The 17987-nt window shown below is 41.3% G+C and overlaps 1 protein-coding gene across 8 annotated transcripts in view; it reads right to left on the bottom strand.

Annotated features, from left to right (window-relative positions):
• ARB2A (ARB2 cotranscriptional regulator A) overlaps positions 1 to 17987 on the bottom strand; it is a 364451-nt gene that overhangs the window by 342406 nt on the left and 4058 nt on the right. Inside the window, exon 2 of one of the 8 annotated variants that reach the window (XM_073344476.1) lies at positions 10210 to 10262. The exons of the other annotated variants lie outside the window; for them this stretch is intronic. The gene's annotated coding sequence lies outside the window, so the exon portion shown is untranslated. The remainder of the gene's footprint in view (positions 1 to 10209; positions 10263 to 17987) is intronic. 8 annotated transcript variants of the gene reach the window in all.

Genomic DNA, 17987 nt, shown 5'->3' on the forward strand with positions numbered 1-17987 from the left:
TCCTTGGAATATCCACTGCCACCACCAAACTCTAACTGGGTTTACTGGGAAACGTAGTTTGGACACGTCTTTCCCTCCAAAATCCTCCCAACCCTTGCACCCCTCTTCCTGGGAAAGGTTTGGTAAAAATCCTCACCAATTTGCATAGGTGACCACAGACCCAAACCCTTGGATCTGAGAACAATGAAAAAGCATTCAGTTTTCTTACAAGAAGACTTTTAATAGAAATAGAAGTAAATAGAAGTAAAGGAATCACCCCTATAAAATCAGGATGGTAGATACCTTACAGGGTAATTAGATTCAAAACATAGAGAATCCCTCTAGACAAAATCTTAAGTTACAAAAAAGAGACAGACAGAAATAGTCATTCTATTCAGCACAATTCTTTTCTCAGCCATTTAAAGAAATCATAATCTAACACATACCTAGCTAGATTACTTACTAAGACTCCATTCCTGGTCTATCCCCGGCAAAAGCAGCATACCGACAGACACAGACCCTTTGTTTCTCTTCCTCCTCCCAGCTTTTGAAAGTATCTTGTCTCCTCATTGGTCATTTTGGTCAGGTGCCAGCGAGGTTACCTTTAGCTTCTTAACTGTTTACAGGTGAGAGGATTTTTCCTCTGGCCAGGAGGGATTTTAAAGGGGTTTACCCTTCCCTTTACATTTAGGGCACATGCCCAAGGAATGCTTCCCATATCTACACTGCTATGTTTAACAGCATAGTGTCCCACTGCCTCCCAGCTTCCGGAGCCTTCCCCCATGACAGTGAAAGACAGGAAGGCAGTGAGGAAAGGCTTTCCCCTGCCAGAGCCTGCCCCCGCCGGCCACCACAATAAAAGGTTCCAGCAGTGAGAAGCTGCTGCCTTTCCCCTGCTGTCTTCCCCCTGCTGGAACTTTTCAGTGCCACATGTAGCACACTGCAGCAAATGTGGACACAGCCTGCTTTTTACTGCAGCCTTTAGCTACTCACATGCTACATGTAGTGTAGACAAGATCTTAGGAATATGTAGGTTTGGTGATGGGAGGGTTGGGGAGAAGGAATTCCTATAATGCCTCTCACCCCCACATTGATGGGAGCAGATAAGTGTAAGGACCTAATAAATCTGCCACTTGACCTCAGTCATATCTCTCATTTCAAATGAAGAACAAGGAGTCCAGTGGCACCTTAAATACTAACATTTATTTGGGCATAAGCTTTCGTGGGTAAAAAAACCACTTCTTCAGATGCAACTGATACAGACTAACGTGGCTACCCCCAGATTCTTTCAAAATGAGAGGCACTCTAACTTTTCCTGCAACTTCACAACTTGCATCTCACAGGTGGTCCATGCTTGTAATGCAATCAGGATCCCTTCCTGCCTACAGAAAGGAATATTGCTGCTCAAGAACCTGATCCAAAGCCCAAACTCAATATAATGACCCCCACACCCTATTGATTCAATGATCTATAGATGAGACTCTATAGTTGCACAAGGTGCAAAGGGATACTGCAAGGTAAAGGATTGCTCAAACTGCCTCTTGAAAAGGGACTGGATGAGATTGGCTTCTCAGACAAAGATAAGGGAAAGTATCAGAGGGCCAAATAGATCAGGCAGTATGGAAGCTTAACCCAACAAAGCCTCAAAACTTTTTTAATGTCTGCACATCACTAGTTATCACTTTACTCTTATCCCTTTAATTAACAACATATGACAGAGTGAAATAACCAGAAAAGGGTTAAGGGCTACCCTTGTGATATGATTCAGCAGGGGACTGTATGTCCTCCTTCCAATACTGAGCCAGGGCAAGGGAACGGTCTCTGGGGACTGAAGCATGCTTTCGTTAATGGAATTATTGTTTTTGTTAGCTCCTGAGGTTTGTGTCTGACCAATAAATTATGTACCGAGGCAAGGACCCGAGACCAAACTCAGATGTGGCACTGATTCTTTTCTGGGCTGGTGAGACAACCAATCAACTTACACACTGAAACACGATTTTAATGAAACCCATGCTTCTTGGTCACAACCCAGTAAAAATATATTCTAAACTACACAAGTACAATTGTACTATACACAAAAAGGATGGCTCTGAAACTTTCCAGACTACTGTACACTTTTCAGGAGTCTGATTTGTCTTGCGTACCCCCAAGTTTCCCCTCAATTATAATCTACTTGCTTACAAAATCAGACCTAAAAATACAAAAAAGTGTCACAGCACATTACTACTGAAAAATTGCCTACTTTCTCATATTTACCATATAATTATAAAATAAATCAACTGGAATATAAATATTGTACATACATTTCAGTGTGTAGTATATAGAGCAGTATAAACAAGTCATTGTCTGTCTGAAATTTTAGTTTGTACTGATTTTGCTTGTGCTTTTTATGTAGCCTGTTATAAAACTACGTAAATATCTCGAGTTGATGTACCCCCTGGAAGACCTCTGTGTACCCTGAGGAGTGCACATACTCCTGACTGAAAACCACTGCACTAAACTGTAGATTAATATAAATGCATGTCATAAAAAAAGCTAAAAATGTCATTTTTATTTTAGACCTTCTAGAGAGAAGTTGCATCTCAAAATGCTGAAACTATTGTTGCCAAAAGATTGACTTGGTGATTGTGCTATAATTATTTTAATAGACATTAGTTATGGCACAAGTGAGTTGTGAAGGTATGGTTGCTAACCCTCCAGAATTGGCCTGCAGTCTCCCAGAATTGGCATCCATCTCCTAGTGACTATTGAAAGCAATCCGAGATATTTTAATATGCTATCTTAAGAAAATGACATTACATCATGTCGGGGGGGGGGGGGGGAGGAGAAGAGAGGGGGGGAATCTCCCAGAATAGCTTCAGTCAGAGTTGGCAACCCTATGGAAAGGTGATCTTAAATGAGAGTTCATAAAATCTTTATATCATACTAAGCCCTCTACGAGATCCTTGTTACAGAAACTATATTTACTGAAAAAAGAAAAGGAGGACTTGTGGCACCTTAAAGTGAGCTGTAGCTCACAAAAGCTTATGCTCAAATAAATGTGTTAGTTTCTAAGGTGCCACAAGTCCTCCTTTTCTTTTTGCGGATACAGACTAACACGGCTGCTACTCTGAAACCTATCTTTATTGAGACTACTTTTTGTATTCCTGCATTTGGAAAACCAGGTACTTTAGTTGCTATAAACCCCATTGTACAGGCCGCAGAATGAGAGAGAAATTAAAATGGAAATGGAAAACACCTGAAAAAGTGACCTATAGTAAAGTGATTTTTCTATACGTAAGTGTCCCAAGCTTTAAAGCTCAGTATCTCAGAATTTTGTAGGGTTCAGTTTAGGAACTAGAAATTCCTCCTTTTGGATGGCATAAGGGTCCCGTTTCTGACTCTGCAGGTCAAAATATACACTGAATATTGTCTCAATCTGCTGTAAGTTTGAGGTGAGAACTCTACACCTTGGGAGAAAGCAACAAACATTTTCTATAGTAACTTTTTTTTTTTTTTTTTAAATGTACTTGAAGCTGCTCAGAAGTTTAGGAGTCGTCCTGGATGGGTGAATTAGTGGGCAGTCAGTAAGCAAAAAGGTCAAAGGTGCAAAATAAATGAATCTATTATGGGATTCTGAAATTTATCACATCAAACACACAACACTTTTATACTGGTCACTTACTCTCAAGGTAGCATTATGAGACCAAGGTTCATAATAAGAGATGTGAAGTGCACAGAAGCATCAACAGCAGTCAGTAGATAAGCAGGAAGTAAAACTCATGCTCTCTGAGCTCGCAGTTTAATGCACCTACAGGGCATCGCGGAAGGGAATCTCTCTCCCTCTCTCTAGGATTTTGCTTCCCTGGGACAACAAACAGCGCTTTTCATGTCATCATAAGATTTCCCACAGTCAGGACCAAAACCACCCCAAGAGAGTGAGAGAGTTAGCAACTGCCAGTAGAACCAATAATATCCAATCTTCATCTTAAGCATAGTGAATCTCCCACAAACTGATAGAAGCACTGTGTATATAGCAAACAAATTTTTAATAAGCATACCTTCTCGCTATATATCTGATAAGCACGGTCATATAAAGTGTGGTTCCTTCCCCACTTCCAGCCTCCTTCTCCTTGTCCAGGCCCAATCCCACTTTCCCTCCCCAGTTCCAGTCCAACCTGACCTTTCCACCCCTCAATCGGGCTTTTGTCCCCAGTGCATTCAAATCAGACAGCTTCCTCCTCCACACTGTCTCCATGGCAGCAGGGGGCATCATTGAGAGTGCATGAGACTGGCTTCCTGCTCTCAGTTCCAGTGTCTGGTCCCCACCTTGCCCCAGAGCAGTTGTCCTTGTCCTAGCAGCCATTACTAGGAAAGTCGAGCTTCAACCCTTAACTCTGGGCTGGAGGAGGCATGCTCAGTTTCTCTGAGATAACGCATGTACAGTCTAGTCAGAACTAGGAGCTGCAAGAGGCTTGCGCATGCTCAGCAAGGACAGAATCTTTGGAGCTTTGAAATCCCTATTGATCATATGTGAACTGTGATTTTTCAAAGACTAATAAATTGGCCAAATTTAGGTAGTTTTTCTCAGGGATGGCAAAAGACACATGCCTAACACAAACACCACTGTCTTGAGGAATTTCAAGTCCACACTTTGGAACCGGGGCGTGCTAGAGCTTTTATATGTATGTTGCTAGAATTTAACATTGACAAAATATTTTTCCCTAACCTTATTCTCAAAAACAGTTGAACTATTTTTACTGAAATTAAAAATAAAATAATAATAATCACCATGAGGCAGAAACCTAGTATGGAAAATTTCAGCCTAAACATTTCATGTTTAGCAACTGAAAATAGGATCTTATAATAGGAAGTATCAGATGAGCTTAACATATAGTTCTACCAGTTCCGCCTAGAATATGTACACACACTTTATTCTGTAAATAGTTTTTTAAACCAATTTTTTTTGAAGTTTAAGTTATTTCTTACTATCCAAAAATCTGTTCTCCAACCGATGCATGACATCCTTGAGAGATGGGAGAGAAGAGATAAATGGTATAAAACTCCTGTTACTAGGAATATGAGGGATTCATGATTCAAAGAACAAAACAGTCCCCCATTGTACGTGTAGCACACATTCCTGGATTTTTATATGCACTTTGTTTTTATAAAGTAAAGATATCAGGAAGACAGTATAATGATACCCATCCTTCACATGAAAAGATTTATCTGTACTACATACATATTTCCAGATAGTTCTATTCATTACAAATCAGAGAGAGGACGGTTTTATGATTAAAGCACTGGACTGGGTATCTGAGTTCAATTCTTTTTTTTGTTGTAATATCACAACTTTCATGCCTGTAACCGCGTGACCAGAGAGACTGAAGTGTTCTCCGACTGGTTTATGAATGTTATAATTCTTGACATCTGATTTGTGTCCATTTATTCTTTTACATAGAGACTGTCCAGTTTGACCAATGTACACGGCCACACTATCAGAGGCTCGTTCACCTGCACATCCACCAATGTGATATATGCCATCATGTGCCAGCAATGCCCCTCTGCCATGTACATTGGTCAAACTGGACAGTCTCTACATAAAAGAATAAATGGACACAAATCAGATGTCAAGAATTATAACATTCATAAACCAGTCGGAGAACACTTGAATCTCTCTGGTCACGCGATTACAGACATGAAAGTTGTGATATTACGACAAAAAACCTTCAAATCCAGACTCCAGTGAGAAACTGTTGAATTGGAATTCATTTGCAAATTTGATACAATTAACTTAGGCTTGAATAGAGACTGGGAGTGGCTAAGTCATTATGCAAGGTAACCTATTTCCCCTTGTTTTTTCCTACCCTCTCTCCCCCCAGACGTTCTTGTTAAACCCTGGATTTGTGCTGGAAATGGCCCAACTTGATTATCATACACATTGTAAGGAGAGTGATCACTTTAGATAAGCTATTAGCAGCAGGAGAGTGGGGTGGGAGTAGGTATTTTTTCATGCTGTGTGTGTATATAAAAAGATCTTCTACACTTTCCACAGTATGCATCCAACGAAGTGAGCTGTAGCTCGCGAAAGCTTATGCTCAAATAAATTGGTTAGTCTCTAAGGTGCCACAAGTACTCCTTTTCTTTTTGCGAATACAGACTAACACGGCTGTCACTCTGAAACCTGTTTTTAAACAAACTAACAAACAAAGATGAGAAATAACAGACCTCAACCCTTTTGTCCCTCTGCAAATTTGTGTACACAGAGTCAATCCCTTACCTCTCTCTAAAAGTGCAAAGTTTCAAAAAGTTCAATGAACAGAAGATTGTTGGGGGCAGAACAGATCTGAACGAGGAGAAGAAGTCTGGAGATAAATGTGAGAAGGGAGGGACAGGCAGTAGAAACAAAAGTCAAACTGTATGAGCATATTCCAGAAGTCTTGAGGTCTTTCTGAGTGCAGCCTTCATTGATCTGAGATCTATCATATCATTCTCTCACTAGAAGGGAAAAACTATAATGGCAGCAGGCCGTAAGAGAGACCCAGTGTGGGAATATTTTAATGAAATTTCTCTACCTGTGGGTAAGACAGGCATGCGTGCAAAATGCAAACAGTGCAACGAAGAAATGCAAGGCCTGGTTGCCCAAATGAAACAACATCATGAGAAGTGTTCCTTCTCAGGAGGAAGCTGCGTTGAAGATGATGAAAGGAACATGTCTGAACATGCAGAATCTTCAGGCTGGTAACTTTTTTATTTCATGCTTCTTTCTTAAGGACTGCCTGTCTTCCTTCTGGACTATTCTTGAATTCTCATGTTTGAGCAAAAAATATAGCTGTTGCTGTATGGTACTATCATTTTAGATGCAGTTGTGATAAAAAATAAATAGCTGAAATAGGCAGATCTTTTTACAATTTCACCTTTAAAGTAGTATTGAGTGTCAGTGAATACAAACTAAATACTAAATGAGCAGTAATGAGTAAATGAGTAATTAAATAACTGTATGGACTTATTTTGTTTAGGAGACTCCATCCTCAACATACAGGATTCTGAAGACTATCCACCTTCAAGATCACCATTTTCTATAGTTTCAGAGCTATCTGCCAATGATAGTGTTTCAGTCATATCCTATATGTCACATAGCCACAGTATATCACCAGCAGCAAAAGGGAAAAAAAAAAGTATCGCCATCATCCAGTAACAACCATAGATAAGTTTGTGATAAGAACTAGCAGATTACAAAAATTGCCTAGTTTTTGTTTATGCAACAAACTCTCCTTTCCGTATGACTGAGAACCCACACTTCATTAACATAGTTCAGTCATTAAGACCAGGACACAGTCCACCCAACAGAGCAGATAAAGTATATGAAAGAGAAATTGGAAAGTGTGCGAAAGGTGTAGAGGGTGAAATTGTTAACCTGAGTTTTGATGGGTGTAGCAATATCCATACTGATCCTGTTGTATGTTCTTGTGTGACAACAGAAGAAGGGAATGTCTTCCTCACAGAAACAATGGATACATCAGGAAATGCACACACAGCAGAATATTTACAAGTAGCAGCAGTAAAAGCTATAACAAACCGTGGGAAAAAAAAATTCAAATGTTAGTACACAGCTTGGTCACAGACAATGCTGCAAATGTATCCAAGATGAGAAGAAGTTATTTGAAGAGATTTCCAAGCTAACAGCATCACGGCTGCAGTGCTCATTTGATGCACCTCCTAGCCAAAGACTTCAGTGTTCTAGAAATAAAGGCTAATGTTGTTGAAATTGCAAAATACTTCCATAACAACCACTTTGCAGCTGCTCTGAAAAAAGTGGGAGGAACCAAGCTAATTCTCCCACAAGAGGTGTGATGGAACTCGGTAGGGGACTGTTTTTAGCACTATATCAAGAACTGGCCTAATCTGATGACAGTTTGTGACAAAATTGTGAAAATATAGATGGCACTGTCACAGCCAAAGTTCTCAACATTGGCTTAAGAGAAATGTTGAAACACATGCTGGGTACTCCAAGGCTACAGAAATAGGCTTTAAACAAAATGCAGGGAAATAGCTGTTTTATTGCTGATGCTGTTGAAATTTTGACGGTACCGAGCGAGATTTTAAAAAGAGAAATATGCAATGACAGAGTTAAATTACAAGCATTAAAAAAACAAATGGGACAAGCATTATCTCCAGATCATTTTCTTGCAAATGTTCTCAATACTTGGTACCAGGGTCAAACCTTAACTGCTGAAGAAGAGGAGTTGCCTATGACATGGACATCTATCATCCCTCCATAATGCCAACTATAATAAACTTCAGAGCTAAGGGTGAACCATTCAAGAAATATATGCTTGCTGATGATGTTTTAAAGAACATCACACCAGTGAACTGGTGGAAGTCACTTAAGCACTTGGATTCAGAGACTGTTAAAGTGATAATGTCACTTAACAGCAGTAGCTTCTTCTGACGGTGTAGAAAGAATATTCTCTTCCTTTGGACTAATTCATTCTAAATTGAGAAATCGTTCGGGACCTGCAAAAGCAGGAAAGCTTGTTTTTCTTTTCCAGATTATGAACAAACCAGAAAATGAAGGTGAAGATGACTGAGGTAGCTGCAGAAGTCAATATTTTAAGTTTCTCATGTTGACCTGGCTGACGTAGTCCATATAATTTTTGTTTTTTTTAATATTTCATTTAATTATTTTAAACAATTTTAAGAAAAACAAACCTGCTCTTAAAAAACTTGAATGTTTAAATTCAAAAATTCATATGCTTGTTTTGTTAAAATATTATATGTTTGCTGCTGAAGAAAAAAATCCAGAATACCTAATGTTGTTGTTTTAGTTAAAACAAACAAATTTAAATGTCTGTCTGGTGATGTTCTCCTCCTAATACAGCCTGGCAAGAAAATCCAGCAGCCGTGTTAGTCTATATTCGCAAAAAAAAAAAAAAAAACAAAAAAAACGAGTACTAATGGCACCTTAGCGACTAACCAAATTATTTGAGAATAAGCTTTCATGAGCTACAGCTCACTTCATCGGATGCTGTAGCTCACGAAAGCTCATGCTCAAATAAATTGGTTAGTCTCTAAGGTGCCACTAGTACTCCTTTTCTTTTTACTCTGTGCTAAAACATTCTGCTGTAAGATACCTCATCTTCCACACCCACTTTTTCCCCCTCTTCATAGACAGGTCTTATGATTCAGACAATGTAAAATCTTTGAGGCAGGGACTGTCATTTAGTATATGTTTGCACAGTGCCCAGCAAAATAGGACCGTGACTTGGATGATGCCTCTGAGCACTACTGAATCAAGTATTTACTGATATTTAACAATACTACTAGCACAAAACTATAACCTCTTTCCAGTAGTGGTTTTTTAAAACCTGTTTCACATTGACCAACACCAGGTGATTCAGAGGAAGGTACACAAAACCCCAAAATAGGCAGATGCAATATAATCTGAACCCCACATTAGGTCTCCTTCTAATCCCTTACAGTTGGGAGACTGGTTTAAACCCTGAAGCATGAGGTTTAACATATCTTCCAAAATTTATGTAAGCAACAGTTTTAAAAACTCTGATTATCATCATCTACATAAAAGTTCAATCCTTTTTGAATTTTGCTAAGCTTTTGGCCTCAACAATATTGTGTGGCAATAAGTCCCACAGTTTCATTATGCATTTTGAAAGGGGGGTTGCGGGGGACCTCTTTTCAGTTTTGAATTTACCCCATTTATTTTTAATGTCCCTTTGTTCTTGCATTGAAACAATTCCTAATCTACCTTCTCCATATCATTCGTTATATTTTTATTATGACCCACCTCAAATTTGTCTTCTTTATAAGATAAACAATTGCAATCTTTTAAATCTCTCTTCATAGGTGAGTTTTTGCTTGCCCCAATCATTCTCTTCACTCTCGCCTGAACACCCTCTAATTTTACAATATCCTTTCTGAGATAGGATGACCAGCACTGCACACACGAACTCCAGATTAGGCAGTAGTCCTTAGAATAAATTCAAACAAGTATAGGACTGAGTCATTATCTGCTGAAAGCTGGTCAGTGGACATAAAATGACTCATTGGTCTCAATTATGTCCTGGAGGATAGCTGGTCACAACACAAAAATCAGAATCAAAACTGGCACCTTTGCTGGCAAACTTACCAGAAAAGTCAAGGAATAAATAGAGATTGAACTATCCTTTCACCCCTCAAGAAGGTTGTGTCATATTTGAACAGTGTAGAGAAGCTTGCACTGCCAATACGTACCTATTATGTGACAGGATATTTCGTTTCCATAGCTGTCAATCTGGCACCTTTCACTTTAAAATATATTAAGAAAAAATAATTAAATCTACATTCTAATAGTTACTAGATTAGCAAAAGTTTTTCATATTAGAAGTTAGTGAAAAAAGGGAACAATTTGAATACAAAATAACCACTTCTAATCCTTTTTTTTAAATGTACTTCTGGAATTCTGCTCTATTTAAATCAATGAAAGTGACTCACAGATTAAGTAAATACAATTTAAGGTTACATTAGTTTACACAGAAAGAAGTGTGTTTTTTCCATGGGACAAAGTACATTTCATAGGGCAACACATTTCAAAATCAAGTACTTTAATGGCTAGTATCAACCAACAACATGTCCCAGTATATGATTTAAAAAAAAGACACACACACACACACACTCCAAACTAGCAAAAAATCAGCACCTATTATATTCCCATTCACTTCTTGGTTTGTTGGTGCTTTACACTGAATAAAAAGGATCAATGGATAACTTTTTAAAAGCTCTTCAGCAGCAATCACTAACAACTCATCACCCCAATACTCTACTTTGAATTTGGGGAATATTCTGTGAGGAGCCAGTCCAGGGAGTAAAGATCCTAGCCTTCATGGGAATGGCACAAGATACCTAAGAGAATGACTGTCTCTCTCTGACAATTTATTTTGATTTGTACAAAACAGAACAAGGTTCTTCAAACCAAGGTCTAGAAGCCCTTGACAAATATTTAAAATGCAACCCTTAACACAGAACCAGAAATTTTGCCTCAAGCTTAACAGTAGAAAGTAACCAAGAAAATAAGCACACTTAGTACCCATCTACCCTTGTGAGTTTTCTGTCTCCCCAAAGGTCTAAGAAAACAGATTTAGGGCTTGGCTACATTTGCAAGTTACAGTGCAATAAAGGAGCCCCAGGCGCCCTAGCTCACTCCCCGTCCACACTGACAAGGCACGTAGAGTGCTCTGTCTCCGTGGCTACAGCACTGCTGGTACTCCACCTAGGCGAGTGGAAGACTGCTGCGCCACCGCTGGAATGCTGCAGCGCCAGTGTGGACACCCTGGTCTGTTATTGCGCTGCGATCAGCCTCCAGAAGTATCCCACAATACCTGTTCTAGCCACTCTGGTCATTACTTTGAACTCTACTGCCCTGCACTCAGGTGACCAACCGTCAGACCCACCCTTTAAATTCTCCAGGAATTTTGAAAATCCCCTTCCTGTTTGCCCAGCCAGGCTTGGAGTGCTCTCAGTAAATCTTTCCAGGTGACCATGCCTCCACACACCAGGCGATCCCCAGTATGGAGCAATGGTGAGGTGCTGGACCTCATCAGTGTTTGGGGGGAGGAAGTTGTCCAGACCCAGCTGCACTCCAGCCATAGGAATTATGATATCTTTGGGCAGATATCAAGGGCCATGCTGGAAAGGCCATGACCGGGACGCACTGAAGTGCAGGGTTAAAGTGAAGGAGCTGCGGAATACCTACTGCAAAGCCCAAGAGGCAAACAGCCGCTCCGTTTTTACAAAGATCTGGACATGATACTTGGGGGCAACCCCACCTCCACTTCGAGTACCACCATGGACACTTCAGAGCCCAGTTCAACAAGGTAGGAGCCGCCGCAAAGCGGGTGCGGTGGTGCTCCAGCAGAGGAAGACACCCCGGAATCCCTAGATGCATGCAGCCAGGAGCTGTTACCAAGCCAGGAGGAAGCTAGCCAGTCGTGGCGGCCAGTGCTTGGGGAAGGACAAACACCAGAGGAGGTTCCTGGTAAGCGGCTTTTATTTTGGGAAGGAAGTTATTTGGTGCAGGCTCTTGGGGCGCGGAGGGTTAGGGCCGAATGCATGCCTAGATGTGGAATAGGGCGTTGACATGCTCTCTCATCACAGTAATCGGCCTCAGTGATCTCTTCAAAGGTCTCAGCCAGAACTTGGGCAATGCGCTTGTGCAGGTTTTTCGGGAGAGCCACTCTTCTCCTCATCCCAGTAAGGCTGAATTGTCCGCGGCACTGTGTAACTTTTTGCGGGGTCTTCAAGGAGTACAATGAGCATTTCAACTTCCCTTACTGTGATTTTCTGGTCTGGGAAAAAAGTCCCGGTTTTGCAGCTTTCTTTTTTGTAACTTAAGGGTTTGCCTAGAGGGATTCTCTATGTTTTGAATCTGATTATCCTGTAAGGTATTTACCATCCTGATTTTACGGAGGTGATTCTTTTACTTCAATTAAAATTCTTCTTTTAAGAACCTGATTGTTTTTTCATTGTTCTTAAGATCCAAGGGTTTGGGTCTCTGTTCACCTATGCAAATTGGTGAGGATTTTTATCAAGCCTTCCCCAGGAAAGGGGGTGTAGGGTTTGGGGAGGATTTTTGGGGGGGAAGACGTTTCCAAGTGGGCTCTTTCCCTGTTATAACTGTTAGACGCTTGGTGGTGGCAGCAATAAAGTCCAAGGGCAAAAGGTAAAATAGTTTGTACCTTGGGGAATTTTTAACCTAAGCTGGTAAAAATAAGCTTAGGGGGTTTTCATGCACATCTGTACCCTAGAGTTCAGAGTGGGGAAGGAACCTTGACAATAGCCATCCTGAAGCGCAGCATGCATTGCGCAGCACTCCAGATAGGACATATGCAAATCTGTGATTGTACCCCTACCCCACCCCGTTGCCCTTTGTGTTTTCCAAGCAGTTGTGTTGTGTTTCTTTTCAATAAATTGATTTTTTGGCTTTGAAAACATTTATTATTGCATAATGTAAAAGAAATCTTAGCCAGGAAAGCAACAGATGCTGCAAGTCAGCGTATCATACATAGCAAACACAGATTCCTACTGGACTTCGCTCCCATGCAGGGCACCACACCAGACATTACTGTTGGCTTTCAGCCTCAAATTGCTCCCTCAAGGCATCCCTAATCCTTGCAGCCCCACGCTGGGCCCCTCTAATAGCCCTGCTCTCTGGTTGTTCAAATTCAGTCTCCAGGTGTTGAACCTCTGAGTTTCATGCCTGAGTGAATCTTTCACCCTTCCCTTCACAAATGTTATGGAGAGTACAGCACGCAGATATAACCGTGGGGATGCTGTTATTGGCCAAGTCCAGCTTCCCATACAGAGAGTGCCAGCGACCCTTTAAACGGCCAAAAGTACACTCCACAGTCATTCTGCACCGGCTCAGCCTGTTGTTGAACTGCTCCTTGCTGCTGTCAAGGCTCCCTGTGTATGGTTTCATGAGCCACGCATCAAAGGCTAAGCGGGGTCTTCAAGGAGTACAATGAGCATTTCAACTTCCCTTACTGTGATTTTCTGGTCTGGGAAAAAAGTCCCGGTTTGCAGCTTCCTGAATAGGCCAGGGTTAAGAAAGATGCGTGCGTCATGCACCTTTCCGGGCCAGCCTACGTTAATGTCAATGAATCGCCCACGGTGATCTACAAGCGCCTGGAGAACCATAGAGAAATAGCCCTTCCGATTAACATACTGGGAGGCTAGGTGGGCTGGTGCCAGAATTGGAATATGTGTCCCATCTATCGCCCCTCCACAGTTAGGGAAACCCATTTGTGCGAAGCCAGCCACAATGTCATGCACATTATCCGAAGTCATGGTTCTTCTGAGCAGGATGCAATTAATGGCCCTGCAAACTTGCATCAATACAATTCAGACAGTCGACTTCCCCACTCTGATCAGTAGCTGTCTGGAGTTGCCAGCTTCCAGATTATTGCAGTAGTCACCCGCTTCTCCACTGTCAAGGTAGCTCTCAATCTCGTGTCCTTGCGCTGCAGGGTGGGGGTGAGCTCCTCACATAGTCCCATGAAGTGGCTTTTCTCATCCGAAAGTTCTGCAGCCACGCCTCATCATCCCAGACTTGCATGACGATGTGATTCCCACCACTCAATGCTTGTTTCCCAAGCCCAAAAGTGGCGTTCCACAGTGGTGAGCATGTCTGTGAAAGCCACAAGCAAACTCATGTTGTTTGCGTTACTCGAGTTGATATAATCGGAGTCCTGACTGTCACTTTGGATCTTAAGGAATCCTTCGACTGCCAAACGTGATGCGCTGGCGAGACTCGTCAGCACATTCCTCAGCAGTTCGGGCTCCATCCCCGCAGACCAAAAGGGAAGAAGTGTGCAGTAAAAAAACCATTGAAAGATGGGGCCAAATGTGGACAGAAGCAAAGGGAATGCTGGGATGCGAACCGATGCATCACAGGGAGTTGGGACAGGACCCCGAATGCCCCGCACTCCCCACCCCCTTCCCACAAGCCACAGCACCAGAATAGGAAGAGGTGCTCTGTGGGATAGCTGCCCACAATGCACCGCTCCCAATGCCACTGCAAGTGCCCAAACATGGCCACACCAGTGCACTTGCAGTTGTCAGTGTGGACAAACTGCAGTGCTTTCCCTACTGTGCTCTACGAAGGTGAGTTTAACTCACAGCGCTCTACATCTGCAAGTGTAGCCATGCCCTTAAAGATCACCTTAAAGGGCCATTTTCAGGAGGGAGAACATTCCAAAGTCATGGAGACTGACAGAATGCTGACAATACTCTCTCCCTTTTAAACCAAGAGGGCTCCAGCATAAGCACCTCTGTTAGTCACATCTGCAACAGTATGGCATAGAGAGACACTCCCCCAAGTAGGTACTAATTAACACCAAGTACAGGAATGGGAGGGATGGGAAAGAATTCAGTAGCTGTTAGGAGAAAGGGGACCAGGTTCTGCCAAAGCTCCTGTCATCTACTCTCTGTTCATCTCAGCTGCTCTAAGAAATCTAGTCCACAGATTCAGGAGGAGAGAGCCCAAGAGCAAGTATCCTGGCTCCTGCCAAGGCCCCATGTTTCCTGCACTCAACAAGATGGATCAGTCATTTCAAATCCACAACTTGATAGTGTTTCTCTGTGCATACGTAAAAGGTGAAAAACTGACACAACATTTGTATTTCACAATTTTCAGAGATTTTAGGCTTTCCATGACAAGTCTATTTTGTGTTTTAAATTCTACCATTGAGGACCCATGGCAAAAACCCCATTAATTTTAAGTGATATCAATGAAAACTTTACTCCCTCCTAATATATAAGTTACACCATTTATTTAATTTGAATTCCAAATAATTAGGTTCATTTAGAAATTAAAAAGAAGAATAGCCAAGAGGGCAGACTCAAAGAAGTAGCGTTTAAGATTTTAATTTTTTAATTTGTTCACATCTCTCCATGTGTATTTTGCAGTTCTGAAAGAATGACAGATAAAAGTGCTTGGATCCTAATAATTATACATTTACATGGACAGATGTCTGTACTTGTTTCTTTTTCCAATATTCTGGGCCCTACATAGTCTCTTAGCTCCTAAAAAGCTTAACATAAATAAAAAACAGCGACTGTCCATAAAGCCAAAATAAAATCATCTCAACAAATGATAAATTACGTCCATCAATGGAAGACTACACAGAAGCAAAGGTAGTGAAATACAAGGGGAGAGACAGGAAAACCAAAAAATTCACACAACAAATTCAGTAAAGTAGTCATTGAATAAAATAACCAAAGCGAACAATAAAAAGCTGTTCAAAAGCAGACCATTGAAGGTCATTTCTTTAGCTACGAAGCTACCTTTTTGAAAAGAGAAACAAGGAGCTAAACAACTAGTCTAGAGATCATAGTAAAGGGCTCAGCAAGGAGCCTATGAATTTCAAATCTGCTAGACATTCAGCAGTGAAAAGCATACTCTGGTAAATAAAAAATTAAAGACACTACACTTCCCTGAAAATAGGTTTTGTTCCAAAAATATTAAAACCAATAGTAAAAAAAATGGTAAGAAGAACAACGTTCACAAGTACTTTGCCTTGGAAGAACAATGAAGTTGCTGTCTAAAAATCAAAAGCGAAAAGAAACCAACATGTAATCATCAAACCTCCAACAACTAAGTACAAGCGAACATTATCCTCAACCTTAGCTAACTGCTACATAAAGGCAACTTGTGGAAAAAAATATAATCAGAGTAGCAAGTGCAATGCCACATCCATTAATTACTTGTGATGTCACGTTCATGTATTAATGGATCCGAGATTAACATATTTATATCCAGGAATGACTACGGCAACCGAGAAGGCAGTCTGAAGAAAGAAGGGCAGCGATTAAACTACAGGTACTAGAATATTAGGGCTAGTCTACAGTGGCAACGCTAAAGCTCTTTAAAAAAAAACAAAAAAATAAAACACCTCCACAAGAGGTGCGGCCGCCAGCGCTAGTGCTCTGTCTACACCGGCACTTTACAGCGCTGAAACTTGCTGCACTCAAGGGGGTGTTTTTTCACACCCCTGAGCCAGAAAGTTGCAGCTCTGTAAACTGATAATGTAGACAAGCCCTCAGAGACTAACAGATTTAATTGGGCATAAGCTTTCATGGGTAAAAAACCCCATTTTTTCAGCTGCATGGAGTGAAAATTAAGGATGTAGGCATAAATATACTGACATACGAAGAGAAGGAAGTTACCTTACAAGTTGAGAACCAGTGTTGACAAGGCCATTTCAGTCAGGTTGGATGTGGTCCACTCCCAATAATCCCAAGAGTAGATGACAGGAGCTTTGGCTGAACCTAGTCCCCTTTCTCCTAACAGCTACTGAATTCCACTCCCAATAATTGATGGGGAGAAGTCAATACCAAGAGAGGGAAAATTGCTTTTGTAGTGAGCCAGCCACTCCTAGCCTCTATTCAAGTCCAAATTAATGGTGTTAAATTTGCAAATGAATTGTAGCTCTGCAGACACATCACACGATCCGTTGTCTACAGCCAAGCCCTAAGATACAATCGCATTTGTTCCAATCCCTCAAACAGAGACGAACATACACAAGATCTCTATCAAGCATTCTTAAAATTACAATACCCACCTGGGGAGTGAGGAAACAGATTGACAGGTACCCAGAAGTCACCTACTACAGGACAGGCCCAACAAGGAAAATAACAGAACACCACTAGCCATCACGTACAGCCCTCAGCTAAAACCTCTCCAGCACATCAGCAATGTACAACCTATCCTGGAAAACAATCCCTCACTCTCACAGACCTTGCAAGGCAGGCCAGTCCTCGCTTACAGACAGCCCCCCAACCTGAAGCAAATACTCACATGTAACTACACACCATACCACAGAAACACTAACCCAGGAATCAATCTCTGTAACAAACCACGTTGCCTACTCTGCCCCCGTATCTACTCTAGCAACACCATTATAGGACCCAACCACATCAGCCACACCATCAGGGGCTCATTCACATGCACATCTACTAATGTAATATATGCCATCATGTGCCAGCAATGGTCCTCTGCCATGTACGTTGGCCAAACCAGACAGTTTCTTCGGAAAAGAATAAATAGACACAAATCAGACATCAGGAATGGTAACATAAAAAGCCAGTAGGAGAACACTTCCATCTCCCTGGACATTCAACAACAGATTTAGATGTAACCATCCAACAACAAAAGCTTCAAAAACAGACTGCAAAGAGAAACTGCAAGAGCTACAATTCATTTGCAAATGTAACACCATTAATTTGGACTTGAATAGGAACTGGGAGTGGCAGGCTCACTACAAAAGCAATTTTCCCTCTCTTGGTACTGATACCAGCTCCTCAATTTTTGGGAGTGGACCACATCCACCCTGACTGAATTGGCCTTGTCAACACTGGTTCTCCACTTGTAAGGTAACTCCCTTCTTTTCATGTGTCAGTATATTTATGCCTGCATCTGTAATTTTCACTCCATGCATCTGAAGAAGTGGGTTTTTTTACCCACACGAAAGCTT

This window comes from Lepidochelys kempii, chromosome 5 (genome assembly GCF_965140285.1).
Source record: "Lepidochelys kempii isolate rLepKem1 chromosome 5, rLepKem1.hap1, whole genome shotgun sequence".
NCBI classification, from domain to species: domain Eukaryota; kingdom Metazoa; phylum Chordata; order Testudines; family Cheloniidae; genus Lepidochelys; species Lepidochelys kempii.